This window comes from Ursus maritimus, unplaced genomic scaffold (assembly GCF_017311325.1).
Source record: "Ursus maritimus isolate PB19 unplaced genomic scaffold, ASM1731132v1 scaffold_14, whole genome shotgun sequence".
NCBI classification, from domain to species: domain Eukaryota; kingdom Metazoa; phylum Chordata; class Mammalia; order Carnivora; family Ursidae; genus Ursus; species Ursus maritimus.
Window position 1 is genome coordinate 6,057,204 of NW_024423786.1, and position 12,971 is coordinate 6,070,174.

A 12,971-nucleotide genomic window follows, 5' to 3' on the forward strand; every position below is an offset into this window, starting at 1 on the left:
CAGCCAGGAGTCAGAGTTGCATTTGAATCCCTGCCGCCCCCCTCACTGGCTGGGTGGTCGGGAGTGACTTAACCTTTTCGAGCCTCAGTGTCCTCTACGGAAAAGTGGATCGTTAGAATTATGCCAGATGAGCAAAACAAAAAAGTGTGGGGAAGTGTGAAAGTTATTCCTGACCTGGTTATTTTAAAGGAGGTCTAGTAGGGAGTCCCATATATACTTTTCCAAATACGAATCCCAGGGTTCCCAGAACGCATACCACACATGCTGGGCAGGTGGGGGAAGGTGGGTGACAGGGAAGGGTGGCAAATAAAGCCAGAGAGATTCATGGGGCTAGGTGTGATGGGCTTCGAAATCCGAGCCTTTCCCAAATTTCTCTTGTCTCCAGGACTTCACACACACTTGCCTTGGCCTGGAACATCCTTCTCTTCTCTGTTTGTGGCTGTAATTCCTGGTCCCCCCTTGGACCTCAGCTCATATATCTCTTCCTCCAGGAGACTTCCTCTTGCCTCCCTAGGCCGGCTTGGGTGACTTTCCTCTGTGCTTCTGCAATGGTCTGGTACACCCTGTGTTGTCCCTGTTTCCTGGTCCTTCTTAACCAGAGGGCTTCAGTGGATGGTCTGCCTGCACAGGCCTTAACTGCTCAGCTTTGAGTTCAGACTTTGATTTAGATAAATCAAATTTAGAACAGCTTCCTGGTTAGAGTGTTGCAAAAAAGAGAGAACTTCAGCAAGGTTCACAGAGTAGTGGTAACAGGATGAACGGGGGCAGGGAAGAGAGAGTGGGCCCAAGGCTGTAATATTATACCAGAACATGCCAATTTAGGAAATACTGGTTTCAGAATGAGAGGGTTTTAACAATGAAGGGGAACCCAGAGGTTGTCCAATTCAATTTCCTTATCTAATAGATAAGAAAAAAGGTTCAGAGGCACTGTGCATTGCCAGAGGTAGCAGAGCAAGTCTGAAGTGGGGCCGAGACGACAGCCAGAGCTCCTGAACCTCTCCGCCTGGTACTCTGCATTCAAGAACTTGAGATTCATCCATAATGAGATCTCGGGTGGCATCACTGGGAGCCCTGTCCCCACAGAGGGTCCAGAGTGAAAGCTACCGGATAAGATATTCTTCCCCCAAGATTTCCTCAATCTGTTTTTTTTAAACCTTTTGTTATGGTCATTTTCAAACACAAAAGTAGAAAGAATATTCTAATAAATCATTACTTCCACGATCTTCAACCATTGCTATCTTGTTTCTTTTATACTCTCTCTCTCTTTCTATATATATACACCTTTATTCCACTGCTGGAATATTTTAAAGGAATCCTAGACATCGTTTAATTTCACTAACAATATTTCAGTATGTATTTCTAACAGATAAATTTTATTGCATATTATACATTTTCATGTGCATATGCATAGCTGATGTTTATATATACATGCATATGAAATGATATGTAGTTGATTCTCATTGTTCACAGTAGTCCTACAGAGTCACCATGAACACTGAATCAGTGAATACTGAACCACTGCTCATGGGGAAATACAGCGTTAGGTTCTTGCCAGACTCTGCCACAATATTTTTATCAACTGATCAGTACATAACCTTACTTTCTGTTTAAAGACACTAACAGCGCTGGAACTCATGCCTGAACGAAGCTTATCTAACAGGTATTTTCTCTGTAAGTCACATCACAGCCTGTTTGGCTTAGGAACACTAGACAACACTTCAGCACTCTGCTTGGTGTCCATTTTAAGCAGTGACATCAACAGAAAGCACAAAAATGAGAAAAATTGGTACTAAGGAAATTGCCAAAAGCAAACTTGTTTACAGTATGAGAGCGGGGACTTCAGCTGGGAACTTGCATACTGGGAGACTTGAATTTTTCTCCACTCTATGCATGTGCGTGTCCGCGAATGACTAAGTGCTGTGAATATTGATTTTGGCATGACAAATAAATGTGAGCCAGTAGGTGCATTTGCAAACACAGAATCTGCCAATGTGTGTGTGTGTGTGTGTGTGTGTGTATATCCCCAATACCATTAGCACATCTAACAAAATGAACAATAATCCTTAACATCATTTGTGAAATGTTACACAGAACCCCCAGCTAATATTTGGGATATAAATTTGCTGATCTGAAATTCGAGTTCCATTACGTGTCCTATATGTAATCGGACCAATCTCATGATGATTTATTGGGTGTTTATACGTGCTGGCCATTTTGCATCCAGTTGTATTTAATTCTCACCACAGCCCTGTGAGGTAGGTGCTCTCACCTCTATTTCACGGTTGAGGTTCCCTCTCTCTTTCAACTTCTCAGAGCTGGGAAGTATGGAGCCCAGATAAGGATCCAGATCCACGGGGCTGCAGGGCTTGCGGTCATTTAAATCAATCATGTTAGGTAAGGGAGGGCAGTGCATTGACAAAACACAGCTTTAAATATGGAAATACAAAAATAACTAACAGCGAGTGTTGGCGTCAGGTCAGGACGGGTTGAAGGGCCCGCAGGTCTTCCGGAAAGAAGTGGCCTTTGAGCTGAGCCTGGAAGGAGGTTTAGCTTCGGGAGAGTGGCCAGGAGGAGGGAGACAGTGGGCTGGGGCACAGGGCAGGCCCGTGTACCAGGCAGGTGGGGGTTTTGAGGTTCTGGCGGGGAGGAGCTGGGCGGGGCCGGGCAGGAGGTCGCCGCCAACGATAAGGTCCGATAGGCAGGGCGGGGCCCGATTGCGCCGGCGCGCGAATTCCAGGCTTGGCATTTGGACTTTACCCCGCAGACAATGGGGAGCCACCGGCGTTTCTGAGCAGGGCAGGGCGGCCCCAGCTGTCGCCCCATTGTTTTTCCCAGACAGGGCCGAACTCTGCAGTATTTCAGCGAGCCCACTAGATGGAGATATTTTAGCAAATTTAAAGCGCCCAGCCTTTCCTGGACACCAATTTCCAGGGAGAAAAACAAACATGGGGACCCCGCAAAACCTCCGTGTATTGACTCCGCAGCATCCGCAAGGTAAACCGCAAGGGCTGTGAAACAAAAATCAAACCAGGGACAGTGCAGCTCTGAAGTCCTGCCAGTCCTGCCAGTGAGACGGGACCTCAGGTCATCGCACAGCTTTGAAGGAGAAAGGGTCCTGGAGGAACAGGAGAGGGCACAGTATAACTAGGGCCCTCCACTTACTATCTAGCCTTTAAGGCTCACACCATTCCTTTGAGGCAGGTGTTATGCCATTTTACAGGCAACGAAACTGAGATGCTGAGAGGTACATTTGCCCAATTACTGAGGGAGCAGACGCCAGGCCAGGCCCAGGGATAGAGTTGACAGCATATGGTAACGTGAGTTGGGCCAGCCTCTGAGGCATTGCTTTGCTGGGCCCGGGATCCCCTGTGCAAAGGGTTGGGCATTGCCTTTTGATTCTTCTTCAGTTGCTAGAAAAATCTGTAACAAGAAGGATGAGAGCTACCAGGATCCTACCGTTTGCACTATTCCAGCAGCTTTTTAGAGATAGTTTCACTTAATTCTCTCACAACAACCCACTGAGTTAGGGATTATCACACACCCATTTTATAGGTAAGAAAACAGATTCAGAGAGGTGAAATGACTTGTCCAAGGTCATGCAGGGAAGAAGCACCCATGGGGGGAAGTGGATCCCAGGTATGGCCACGTCTGTTCTGTTCTTAGTAGTTAAGCACATTCGACATCTGGGGAAATTCCTTAGAGAATCTGGGGCACAGATGTTCAAAGAGACACATACAGAGATTTTTTTTTTTAAATCGAGGTTTGTAATTTATCATGGTTGGTAATTTTTAAAAAGTGGGGGGAAATAACCTAAATGATCATCCCTAGAGGAAAAGACACATAAAATGTGGTATAAAAGGTTCCTACGGAAGAACACTATGCAGCAGCAGTTCAAAGGAACGAACTACCTCTTATGTACATAACAACGTGGGTAGATTTCAAAAACACGCTTGGCAATAAAAGACAAGCTGCAGAGCAATATGAATTACTTAAATTAAAACACACCCCAAACAATATCAAATACTGAATGTACATATAGGTACACTGAACTGTTTTAAAAAACAGGGAGGGGGAATCTGGGTGGCTCAGTTGGTTAAGCGTCTGACTTTGGCTCAGGTCATGATCTTGGGGTCTGGGGATTGAGTCCCATGCATCCCAGGCTCTGGGATCACCAGGAAGTCTGCTTGTCCCTCTTGACCTCCCTCTGCCCCTTGGTCCCCCCTCCCCGCTCCTGTTCTTTCTCTCTCAAATAAAGAAATAAAATCTTTAAAATAACAGAGAGGATGGGCACCAAATTCATTAGTTATCTGTGGGACTTGGGTAGTAAATAAAGGGACATTAGTTTGTTTTGTTTCTTAAAAAACAAAACAAAACTAGGAGCAAATATGGGGGTGGGGATATAGGTGATTTTTAAATTATTTGTTGTATTTCTTCATCGATTTGAATATTTGCACAGAAAGATAATTCAGGTAAACAAATAAATACGAAGATAGAAAACCACAAAACCAAAGTAATTTTCCTATTTAGCATCAATAAGTTGATGATGGCAGTTGCCAGTACTCTGGGTCTGAGAGGAACCTGGGAGAAGGGGATCAGAGGAAGTGGCAGACAGGTTCTGACCCTAGGGTGAACAGGCCCACACTCTGTGATGAGAATGTGGCTGGTGGGGTCCAAGGCACTAGCACTTTCAGCATAAGAGCCCATCCCGGCATCCTGCACGTGGCCCCAGCACGCTGTGACTGCCGTCCCTGCCAGGGAGAAGCTAGCGCTGCATGAGGTGGTGGGGACCACACCAGGACGACCGAGAGGAGCAGGAGAGGGTGCAGGGGCCTTGGCTGGAAACGGCCACACCCTCTGGCTCCTCTCCCTCCTTCCCTTCCCTTTGGTTATTTTCTGTGACCTCAAGGTTACAGACCATTTCTTAATGTGTGTCCTTGAGGGGGTCACACCCGCTTTGCTCACCAGGTGCTCCCACCACTAATGAAGGGTGATGCTCGCTTTGCCCATCTTCTGGGGCTGAGGTGACAGGCACGTAGAGTTAGGAGGGCGAACGTTCTTTGCAAACTATCAATCACTACAAACAAATAGAATTCTTCTTTTTCCTCTTCCTTTACATTTGCATATTCCACAAAATAATATGAGATATAGAGAGAGCCTAGCACTTTCCTTGCATTGGCTCATTTATTGCTCTTAACATGCCTCTTAGTGAACACTTCTATTCTCGCCTTTTGAAGATGAAGAAAGTAAGTCAGAGGGGTTAAGTAATTTATCCAAGGTAACCCAGCTAAGAAGTGACAAAGGTAGGATTTAAATCCAGGTCTACCTGACTGCGGGGCCACTGTGCTGTATTGATACAATATGTTTAATGGTCTCATAAAAGGTCTCTTATTCTAGAAAGGAGGTACAGAGAATATTTGGTGGTTTTCTTCTTTTTCATAAAATTCTTCTTTGCTCCAAGTTGCTGTTGTCTTGAGTGTGACCCCTTACAGATACCCACCTCTGAGCTCAGGATCATAATTTCCTTGGTGGCTGGTGGCTGAAAAACTCTCTACTCTGCTCACAGGAGACAGGGCAGAAGAGGCCCGCCATGGCCCAAACCTGGCTTTCCTGCTCTCCTGGGTATGTCAGCCTCAGATGTCAAAGGCCTGAATTCCAGGCAAACCAGGAATAATGCCCCAGTCATCAAATTTGAAACCAAAATTCAGCAAAGACATCTATTTGCTGCCAGAAAGCAAATCGCTTTTTCTTTTCTTTCTCATTTTTTTTTGCCCAAACAAAACATCCTCTTATGAAATATGTCCAATTTGCAATATTTACTTTCCCTTTATTTAATAACAGGAAAGGGTTTGCAGGACTTTTGTTGATTTTTGCATTTCTTATTAAAATTCTTAAGGGGGTTTTGGGGGAACTTAATCAGCAAAAAAGGAGGAGGAAAAAAAATCTCATCTGCATTCCACAGGCCTTATTAATGGAGGAAACTTGCTGTTTGTTTAAGAGCATTTTCTGATGGGAGAAGGCAAATCATCACGTGTTCCACAGCCTTCCTGTGAATCTTTTGCTTGACTGTGCTTCCTTCTCAGCTGTCTCCAGAGCTCTGAATCCCTTGTTTCAAGCTTTCTGCCCAAGAAGATGGAGCTGGGGTTTATGCCCCACTGCCACGCTGGGAGGGAAGCTAACACTCATTGAACATCCCCAGCTCAGTTGTCTGCACCCACAGTCTCACTTCACCTCAAATCAGCCCTCCTGGCAGCCCTTAGTTGGCAGATGAGGAAACTGAGGCTAAGAAGGATTGAGTCTCTTGTCCAATCTCCCTTTTCTTGTAGCTTACATTCCTTGGGAGTAAAAGGAAAGGACCTCCAGTATTCATGCAGTCCTACATCCAACTGAGCCCTCACAGCAACCCTCTGGGATAGCTGGACAATCGCCAACTTTCAAAGCTCAGAGAGGTGAAGTGATTTGCGAAAGGTCACACAGCTGGAGGGCTGCAGAGCTGAGATTTGAGCTGTGCTCTGCCAGACTTTCACGTGCATGTTTATTTCACTTAACCACACCACTTCTTTGGGGCCAAGGCAGCATAATGTTTCTTGTAATGAAATACAATGCTCCCCCAAAGTTAAAACTCCCTCCCCTTGAGAGGCCTTAGTCCTGCCTTCCTTGGTTCCAGAACTAGATTGCATGTGACTTTAAGGACTTTGTTTTTATATTTTCATTCTACCAGAAATATTTATATACATTATATATTATGTTACATATAATATATACATTGTATATCATACAATGTATATATTACATACATTATATAATTGTGTTTATTTCTAGAATAGTGCCTGTACAGAGGTAGTATTAATAAAAAACTTGTAGATAGATAGTCAAGTTCTAGTGCACTCCCTTCTGCAGAGAAGGGAAGTGAGGACTAGAGAGAAGAAGGAATTTGCCCAAGGCCCCACAGGGTAGGAACCAGAGCTGGGACCTCCTGATTCGCTCCACATGGTCTACAACAGAGCACAAGTGAGTCTACAACAGAGACTTTCTCGTTCATCCAGCCCTACGATGTGGGGCACCGTGCTGGAGGGTAGGACACCCAGATAAACCAAACACAGTGTTTGATGGCGGGTCCTCATGGTCTAGCAAGGGAGGATGCTTGGAAAAGTTACACTCTCATAAATGTGGTAAGTGCCACGATTAAAGTTTCAGGAAGGACGGGGGGCTCAGGAAAGACTCTAGGGTGGAGTGGACATTTGTGCTGGGTCTTAGAAAACAAGGAGGAGTTGGCCAAGTTGGGGAGGGCATCCCAGGCAGAAGGCCCTGCCCAAGCAGAAGCCTGGAGGTGTGAACACACGTGGCATGTTCAGGAACCATCCAGCAGTCTGCTGGGGAAAAGCAGCAAGCCTGGAAGGGAAAGCTGGGGCCAGGCCGTGAAGGACTTTGAATGCCATCCTTGGGAATTGGGAGTTTATCCCACGTGTGGGATAGGGGTGAAGGAGGGGAGTAGCTCTGTCAGATTTGTTTTAGGAGGGTCACTCTGGAGGCCTGGGGTCGAGGAGGGTAAAGAGGGCTGAGGGCCACCAGGAAGGAAACCCAGGCCTTGCCCACCTAAAATCCTCTGTCTCCTTCTGCCTTCAGACAACATCTCTCCTGTCCTTCCTGCTTCAGGCACCCTCCAGACCACACACCCAGCTGAAGCTCCTCTTTCTAGTTCCTCGAGTTCTTATTCTTTGGACCATGCTGGTCACATCTTCCCTTCCACTCTTGAGTCCTCGATAGCAGTGGATCTTAACCTTAGGGAAGTCAGAGACCCCCGGGAGAGTCTAAGGAAGGGCTTGAAAAAGGCACGAGCCTGTAACTGTTCCGCATGTGGAAGGTGCAGACGCCTGAAGCTGCTTTCACCTACGAAGGGGGTCAATTCCAAGGCAAGGGGGGGCAGACACCCCAAAAGCCATCAGCTACAATGTGTAAATCCCCAGGAAATGGGAAGGTGGTCCAAGGAGGCAAAGGGATTAGGGATGAAGATTGCCTTGAGTGTTCAAGCATACGACCAAGGAGGGGTCCTGGGCCAGAGGAAGCCCTAAATGAATGTCGGGATGTCACTAAAGAAAGAAACGCCCATCTGCAGAAGAGCTGGGCAGCCAGGGAGGCCGAGGGAAGAGAAAGAGGGAGGACAGCCATGGTCAAGGATTCTGTGGACCCCAGTGGTAGGTCTAGCTTGCCCTGATGCCTTAAATCCTGGAGTCCCATAACCAACCCCTCCCTTTTTCTCATTCTGTGCTCACCAAGCATCTTCTGATTAGAATTTGGCATCCTGAGGAGTGTGCCTACAGGGAGCTGGTGTGTTGGCTGGAGGACACGTGTATCCGGTCCCCTCGGCAGTTACATTTCTCGTTGTAAATTAGTAAATTGGGAACAGACAATTCACAGAAGAAGCAATACAAATGACTAATAAGCACATGAAAAAAATGTTCATCCTCACCAGTATTCAAAGAAATGTAAATTCAAACCAAAACCGAGATTGTTTTCTACCCATTAAATTAGAAAGGATTTCTTTTTTTAAGTAAATACATATTGCTGGGAAAGAGGTGGTGCAAGGGGCGCCCTCGTGTGCTACCTGCTCGGACGGGCAAGTCTTCTTCCCATTGTGTCTGTTCTCTAAACTCCCGTGGAACAGATCCATAAAATCTCATCTGCCTGGAAGGAACGGCCGGAGGGGGTCTCTTCATGATCTGCTCACCACATGTTTACCGAGCACCTATTATGCGCCAGGCTTATGAGGCACTGTGTTGGGGAGGGGCCACATAGAAATCTTAACCCCAGTGCCAAATGATCTCAAGTCAAAAGAGAGGCTGGAGGCCAGTCCCCGGGGTGGGCTGGAAAAGGAGGAGATGGAAGGAAGGGAAGGTGAGAGGAAGAGGAATCGGCTAACCTTCACTTCTCCCCCCTCCCACCATCCAATTCTCTCTGAAGTTCCAGGTCAGCCTGAGGCTCTTGATAGAACACCAGGCATGTCCTAGAGCCAAGCGTTTCAACCTGTGTCCATTCCCAGAGATTGATTTGATTGGTCTGGGATGGGCCTAGCCACAGTCTTCTAAAAAGTATCTCAGGGATTTCGAATGTGCAGCCCTGGTTGAGAACCACTGAGAGAAGGGAAATTGGGAAACGCACCCAAGTCCTGGTTAGGAGGGCAGTTTTTAGGGCCTGCTTCAAGGGCCAGCCACTGACGGCCGGGTCATGTCCAGAAAGGCGCTTCCTCTCTGAGCCTTGGTTCTCTTCTCTGTGAAACCAAGAGCAACTGTCTGCTGCGTGTTGCCATGAGGATGAAAGGAGGCAGTGCCTGTGAAGTGCTTGCCCCGGTCACTGAGATTCATGGTCATGATCATTAGTGATCAGCCAAATACCAGCAGAGGCTGAGATCTAGCAGGAACAAGGACACAGGGCTCCCAAGTTTTCTGAAAACTGCACAGTTGGGAAACTTTCCACTGAAACAGCTCTGACCATCCACTTGGTTTTGTCCCATGATTTGGGAGACGATCCCCACAGCTTTACTTGAGCTCCAGGAATTCTCCTTCCAGCTGCCGGTGCAGTGGGGAAACGATGCGCCATTCTAGCCCAAGAATCATACTGTAGGAAGGATGGAGCTCAGCAGTGTCAGGACTGAGCTCACTTTACAAAGCCAAGTTTGCCGGCCCCACTTCTATGAAGATAGCAATTAAGAGCCCGGGGCTGGCAGACCTAATTCTGCCACCACATACTAGCTGTGTTACCTTGGGTGAATGACTTCACCTCCCTTTGCCTCAGTTTCCTCTCTAACTTGGGGGTAATTCTGGTCTTTGCCCCAACTGGCTATGAGGGAGGATGAAATGGGTTAATGCGGGTAAAGCTCTGAGGCCAGGATCTGGTGTATGTTAAGGCCTCGATGAATGGCTGCCATATGGGCCTCTCCCCAGCCAGGAACGGCCCTTCTCACAACAGTCTGATTCCCTTGTGGCCCTTACCCCACCCCCCCCACATGGGGCTTGGGGGTATAATTGCTTATGTGTGTGTCTTATCGCGGGCCTGGCCTGATTCACCCCCTTCCTTCGGTTCCATGGTTCACCATTACATTGAGCTACTGCTCAGGGAACATGTGTGGAACTGAACTAAACTCTCTGCTTTCCCAGATAAGAAAACAGAGGCTAACGGGGGTGGGAATGGGGGGAGGCTGGGGTAGAGAGATCACGCACTGGGTGCAGGGTCCTGAGGCTCGGCTCATTGGGGAAGGATTCTCAAAGGGGCACATTTGGGCTGAGGGCTTGGGACCTTCCACAACCTTATTGGGCAGTGAACTTGAATGGGGGAGCAGTGGAGAAAAAGGTGACCGCAGACAGCCCCTGGGGACCCTCACCAAGAGGTCGTGAGGCTTTGCAGGTGGCCAGCGAACCTGGGCCAGCAAGTGGAGGGGGAGGGGCCGAACAAGTAAAATTCACACTGTTACGGGTAGGGTGACTCATTTGTGCCAACAAGCTGGTGAGACATAGAGAAACTTCGGGTACAGGAAGATCAGATGGGATAACGAATTTGAAAGTTCTTTGAAAATGGTACATCAATCTAAGAGCAGGGGCTCTGGCTTCAAATAGACCTGAATTCAAAGCCTGCGTTCTAGAACTTACTTGTGACCTTGGGGCAAGTGGCTTGACCCCTTGGAGCTTCAGTTTGCTTATCCGAAAGGAGGGAGTAGGAGAAGCAGCTACCTCAGTGGGTTGCTCTGAGGATCCAGTGACCGAAGGAGGATAATGCCTGGCACAGAGCCTGGCATGTGGCCATCCATGGTAGCCACAGTGATCGTGAGAAAGAAGTTGGGACCTCGGCCTGGGGTGTCCTTCCTCACAATGTCTTCCTATCCAGTTCCTATGCATCTTCCGGCCTTGCTGATTCCCTGAGACAGAAAGGCCCTATCCCTTCTGTACACACTCACGACTTTTTATCGAAGCCTTCCTCACAGCACTTCTCAGAGTGGGCCCTGCATTCACTGCTATTTAATGAGCATGCCTGATGAGCCCCGGTGGCTCGGGTCTTCCTCGTCCCTGCCCACTGTGCCAGCACAGAGCCTCCACCCTGTCCAGGGAGGTGTCTCTGAGCAGTGGGATGGCCAGCAAGCCAAGAGAGCAGCTGGGAGGCAACTGTCCCAGCCCTGATACCAGAACAGAGTATGTCATTTGCACTAATGAAGTACAGAGAAGAAAGGAATTTGTAAATACAGTTTTTAACAATTCTACAGACTTCTTTTGATTGATATGATTGAATTCATATTTTTTAAAAATGTATACAGTTTCCTGTTTGTTTTGTTTTTAGGCCCTGATACAGATGAAATGAATGAAAACTTCCCATTTAACCCACCTGCATAAGTGGTTGATAAGTCCACTTGGAATATTTGTTAATGAGTCAGACAGGGAAAGTTTGGCCCAGTTGTAGAAAACCCTATCGCTGGGCATCAGCAAAGGCCGAAAGAGATAAAAAGAAAAAGTCTCTACTCTCTGAGATTGGAGAATTCAAGAGCTGGCACTTAGGTGTCCCTCGTGGGACACGGCCCCCCCCCCCCAGCCGCAGGTTGCTCACCTGTACGATGGGGGAAGCAGAGCTTAGCTCGCAAGGACGTGGAGAGGTTTGAGGATCACGTGCACGGAGCCTGGCTCAGTACCTGGCAGGTGGTGCGTCCATACCCACGGCTGGATCCAATCTGCAGGTCTAATTACGGGACTCCTCAGTCAATGATGCCGGCTACTCTTACTCTTACGACTTGGCAATGACATGAACTTATTTTTTGGGCTTCTTACCTGACAGTTAAGAAGAGTTGTACATAAGAAAATGAACTGTATCTATCACTAAGAGTGAGCCCAGCCCAATACCTCTTAACTGGACAAACCTTTCAAAATCCAGATTTTGATCTTGAGTCTTGTTACATGGGTGTAGCACGGAAGAAGCAGGGGGAGGTCAAAGAAGAATCGGGCAGGGCAGGATGGGTCTCCAGGAGCTAAATGCCTGGCTGCCAGGGTTTTCTTTGGTAAGAAAGTTCAGGGATTACTTCAACCAGGCAACTGAACCTATGCTTTGTCCATTACTGATGACCCTGAAAACCACCCAACCAAGAAATAAAACCATTTATCTTCTCAATATTCACTGAGCTGAGAAGACTTCTCTTCCTTCCTTCCTTCCTTCCTCCACTCACCCTCCCTTCCTCCCTCACATCCTCTCCATCAATGCGAAGTCGCCTATCTGCCTGGTAATTTCCCCATCTAACTCTTCAGGACAGAAACACCTGTGGTGTTTCTCTGCCCTTCGTCCTGCCGGTCACCCGGTAAATACCCTGTGCCTTTGTGTCCCTGATCTGCAGCCAGCGTGGCCGGGCCCAGTTCACGGGGCTGGATAGCCTGGCTCTGGCTGCCTGACCCTCGGGCCAGCCCCGGGTCCTCCCCCTCCCTGCCTTCTCCAGATGCAGGTGCCGTAGCAGCAGGTAACACTTCAGGCCCTTCTGGCTCAGCCACTGTAACCTCAAGGAGGCCACCTGCGGGTCTGGGGCCCGACCCACTGGGGTTCCATTCCCCGCTGCGCCACTTTACTGCTGGGTGGCCTTCAGCAAGGTGTACAATCACCGGTGGCTCCACAGGGGGCTAATGCTGGACGCCCCCTTTAGGGTCAGGATTAAAGATGTTACATACTGAAGAATTCTACTTGTGCAAGCACATAGTAAGCGCTTCATAAATGCTTTCTACTATTGCTATTGCGCAAAAGAGGGAGCAACGGCACATCAGACCCATCTCACACTGACAGTGGGGCCCTGTCCCTGGGTTCACTCTCTGCCCATTCATAAATGCACCAGCCCTATTTGCCAGCATTCTGGCATCTCATGATGTAACACTAGTGAAAGGGCGAGGTACAGTGGCTTCTAGAGGAGCTCAGTCTAGGTCAGGGCCATGTCCCTCCTGCCCTGGGTATCCAAAGGT